Source organism: Cygnus atratus, chromosome 4 (genome assembly GCF_013377495.2).
Source record: "Cygnus atratus isolate AKBS03 ecotype Queensland, Australia chromosome 4, CAtr_DNAZoo_HiC_assembly, whole genome shotgun sequence".
In the NCBI taxonomy this organism is placed as follows: Eukaryota; Metazoa; Chordata; class Aves; order Anseriformes; family Anatidae; genus Cygnus; species Cygnus atratus.
Genome location: NC_066365.1, coordinates 49,913,313 through 49,917,717, shown reverse-complemented (window position 1 = coordinate 49,917,717; position 4,405 = coordinate 49,913,313). Strand labels below are relative to the sequence as shown.

The 4,405-nt window shown below is 38.6% G+C and overlaps 1 long non-coding RNA gene and 1 other non-coding gene across 3 annotated transcripts; both read left to right on the top strand.

The window, feature by feature from the left end:
• Window positions 1-2,614, top strand: LOC118250512 (uncharacterized). 2 transcript variants are annotated; one of them, XR_007708236.1, is made up of 5 exons: window positions 1-26; window positions 342-500; window positions 1,276-1,386; window positions 1,794-1,899; window positions 2,334-2,614. It is a non-coding gene; the product is annotated as an uncharacterized LOC118250512 (long non-coding RNA). The 2 variants fall into 2 exon arrangements; XR_004779472.2 differs by lacking the exon at window positions 1-26 and having other exon boundaries at window positions 239-500.
• Window positions 1,552-1,669, top strand: LOC118252409 (small nucleolar RNA SNORA26). Its single transcript, XR_004780127.1, has one exon. It is a non-coding gene; the product is annotated as a small nucleolar RNA SNORA26 (small nucleolar RNA).
• Window positions 2,615-4,405: the final 1,791 nt, after the last annotated feature.

Below are 4,405 nucleotides of genomic sequence, written 5' to 3'. Positions count from 1 at the left end.
CTCTTTGCCTGCCAGACGCAGACGTGGTAACGTGGGTGCCTGCCCGCCGCCATCTTGGGGGGGAGGTTGGGGCGGGCGGGGTGGGGCCGCATCGCGTCTGCCATTCACATATATCTTCCCTTCAAATATATCTTCCCTTCATATATGCCCTCTCGGAGCGTGGCTGTGCTCCGAGGAGTCAACACAGGGGGATAGAGCGCCTTTCCCTCACAGAAACCCAGCGCGGAGCCGCTCTCTCCGCCCTGCATCCTGTCGTGAGGCACAAGCCGCCCCTCCCTCCGCCTCACTGGCTCCTCTCACCCCCCGCGCTCACCCCTTTCTCTCTCTTTCTCCCTCCGTAGTGCTGGGCCGTGGGGAGGATGGCGACAGAAAGCGTCCCGAGGTGTCGGCGGGGCTTTGGGGAGCCCCTGAAGGCTGCTCTCTGCTCTGTGTGGGTAGGAGGCCGAGCGCCATGGGCCTCGAGTGTTGGGGTCTGGAGTCTACCCTTTGAACACCCATAGGTAAGGAGGATGCACTGGTGAAGGGGCATCCGATGGCCCCACTTGGAAGGGACCCACAAGGTCAAATCCACCTCCTGAGTCTGCACAAGACCGCACCAGAATCAAAGGATGTTAGTGTATGTTTGTCCCCTTCTGTTCTCTACTAAATAGAGCTCCACAGACTGTTAATCTGATCCAATATAGTGTGTTTTATAAGCTTCATCAAGAAAATGACACTTTTTCTGATAACCTGCAGTGTTTGGTTGATGCAGTAGGTATTATAAATGACTTCACTCAATAAAATGGCTTTTCAAATGTGCAGAACTCAGAGCTTGCTTAGGTTTTTGGTTCCATCTTCTACAGTGTTGTAACAGTAGCTTTTGACATCCCTGGTGAGCTCTGCCTATGACTTGTTATAAGGTATAAGCAAGTATGTACAAAGTAGCAACAAGTTAGCAGGTAGTGATCTCTCTAAAACGTAGAACTCTACTGCCGAGAAGTGTCAACACTAAAAGCAATTTAGGCTTTAAAAACTGTTTTTCTAAAGAACAGCATGTTACTTAGTTATGTTAGTTTGTTATGTTAGTTTATACTTAGTTATACTTAGTTATGTTAGTTTAAATGATCTGAAAAGAAAAACATCTCAATAGATTAAATCATTTATGTTTTGCTCTCAATATTATTTGATAACTTCAAATAAGTGACTCTGAGATCTGGAATATGGCTTTAAGAAGGTCTAATTAGGCATGTTGTAAAAATTATACCAGAATAATTTTTGTATTTTTGTGCTATTTAGGAGATACTTAGAAATATCATGTTTGAAATGGTCTAGATATGGATGATCACACCTAAATTGGAGGCAGTGCTCAGGACTACTTAGGAATGGATAATACCTTCTGCTAAGAAGGTAAGTGCACTCTAATGTAAAGATAATTACTGACCATTTTAAATCATACTTTTTGATGATTGACAAGCTTCAAGTAAGTTATAATCTCTTTTGAGTAAATGGTAAATTCAGGTCATCTTAGTTAATAAGAAAAAATGGTATTGTAATTTACTCCCCTTTTTAGCTTTGCCCTCTTAAGTCTGGCAGTGTCTTAAGTGGCCAACACAGAGGGGTATAAAAGCTCTCTCTCAAACCCAGAGGTGAGGCTGAAACTCTTCTTTGGATCATGTTGAGAGGAACATATGAAACCACTGAACTTAAGAAAGTTACTGAATCAACTCTAGTGCATTCAAAGTGGCTTGTAGGACTTTAACTGTCATCTGATGATAATGTTATCTAACTGTTCCACGTTAATCATATATTTCCAGAGTTTTCAAGTGTGATGGTACTGCTTGACTGCCTAGAATGCACTTCATGAGCTTGTGTGATAAACAACTTGAGTCAAGAGTTCCTTCTAAATTGATTGGTCTCCAGGTATGTAGTGTAAAAAGAAAAAAAGCTTATCAGAATTCCATACCTACAAAAGCTGACATTATTCCCTGCCTGAAAGTGTTTAAAAAAAAAAAAAAAGAAACAAACTTGGACCACTAGAAAGCTGTGTGGAAATCTAGAATTTTTAAAACTGACTTTAGACTAGCCAATCTAAATTGGAAAGCATCTGAGGAAATTGGATCCATTTTTTCATATCAAGCTGGTTCTATGGACTGGGATCTGTACTAATTGTATGGGCATGGAAAATCCTGTCCTGTACAAATGACATGATTTGTGTTGAGAAATGCCTTTGACTTAAAGGTTAAAAGGTTAGTTTCACATAGCATGGTTGTACAGTTGAATCCTAGAATGTAGTAGTATATACATGTCCTTTTGTGTGTATGATGGTGATTAGAAATTATACTTTTCTTTTATAGAGAGAAAGCCAGCATGTGCAAGGGATTAGAATTGATATTAAACATCAGCTTATGATTTGTTGAGTGGATGACTGCTGACTTCACCCAAGATTACTCCAGTTGTCTTCTGCAATGTGTTGTCTTGAAAGTGGAATTGAGATAAGCAATGGCTACAGCTACACATCTTCAATGACTGTTTAAACAGGAATCTAGTTATTGGTTGAAACTGAAGTTTCTTAAAGTTCTGTAACTTATTTGTGTCTGTGTGGATTCTTTGAAATAAAACAAAGATGCTACCAGAAGCTTGTGTTCTGAAGTTTTCTCATCTAGGTGCTTCCTGTTTAAAGGCTTAACTTGCAAATTCATTGAAAAAGGCTTTCTTCTGAATGTCTGATCTTGGTTTTCTAAAATTGAAAATGCAAAATCTAGATGAATTGGCCAATTTTGGAATTATTTCCTTAGGCTGTATGTAATTTGCCTGTTGTTCAACTAGTCAATAGATTGTATCAAACTTGCTAAAGATGTGTTCTCTTCAGGAACCCCATTACCTGCCTATTTTAAATTCACAAAAGAAAATGTCTGATGCAATGTTCCTTGTAAAGAACAACTAGTCTGAAGATCTGTGAAGAGCAGGATCAATATTGTTGAGTAATTGAAAACTTGTATTGCCTGGGCCAAAAATTATGACTTCAACATGAAATTTGAAATAGTAATTTCTATGCATTCTACTACTAGCCAATGCTTCTGTAGAATGTACAAGAAAGAATTTAAGACAGAAATAACTTAAGCAATTTCTTTTGACATGCAGGTCAGTGAATTAGTGCAGGTTAAGGGCCAAACTTTCTTAAATATGCTTGGATAGATTAGAACTCTGTCTAGCAGGAAGTATATTTCTAGTTATTTTTAAAATTTCTAGTTATTTGCTTAAATATCTTAATTGGGGTGATTATTTAGTGATCCATTTTTCACAGCCTGTCGGGCTTACCTGAAATGTTTTAATTTCATCTGGACTACTGTACTAATGAAAGAAAACTAAATTTCAAGTACATCCAAAAAGTATTTCAAATCTATATTAAGTTGACAATTGTCTTAATTTCAGTCCTGAGAAAAGACTATTTCCTGTCAGACATCTTATAGACATCTATCTTTTCCAGTCATGCTCAAGGACTAAATCTTAGTCTAGCCAGTCTTTGTGAATGTGCTTTCATGCCCTGGATCCATTCTGCCCAATACAGATTTTCTTGCTCTTGATTCACTTCTGTATTTAAACACTGTAGATAGGTTACTAAAAGTGTTCTATTTTCCTTAATTATTAATCTTGTTTGATAGCTTGGGTTGGTGATTTCAGTGAGTTGTCTACGCTTCCAGATCTTTCTGAAGGAAGTAGAAGTACCCCATGGTGCTTAGGGTTGGAGTTTTCCCTCACAGATTAACCAGTCATGCAAACACTGGCATTAAATTCCATCTGCTCTTCTGTCCGCAAGGTTCTCAACAGAATCAAGATCTTCTAGAGTCACTGCAGTTCGTTTGTGTTGACTTTTTTTCAACATCAATGCTGAAACAGCTCTGAAATGTTTTCACTTCCGAAAACTAGCCATTTATTTCTCTCTGTATTAAGGACTTGTGCACTCTAAAGATCCTTTCGTAGTAGTTGTAGGGCCCTTGGAGGATCTGTTTGAAGGCTTAAAGCAGTGTCTTTGGAGTTAGGCTTTGTGCTTACTAACTCCTTCAGAGACTTGTTTTTGAGACATTTTTCAATTTCAGTGTGCATTTGATAATTTTATTTGCATGTCTTATTCTTGGTGAGTATCATTGAATTCTAATGACTTGGTCCTTATTCACAAATTTGTTCTAATAAATTTCAGACAAGTTCTTGTTGGTATCTTACATGTTAAAGCAGTGAAGCAACCAAAGGGTTTAGGATTACCGTACAAATAAAGTTAAAAATTGATAATGATTAAATCAGCTCATTTGTCCTGTCCACCACTCTGTGGGGCTGTATGCCTGAGGCTATGCAGTTCACTGAAGAGAGCTGATCTGTGCGAATGCTATCCTTTAAGCAAGGTTGTAATACTAGAGTTTTTCTCTAGTCA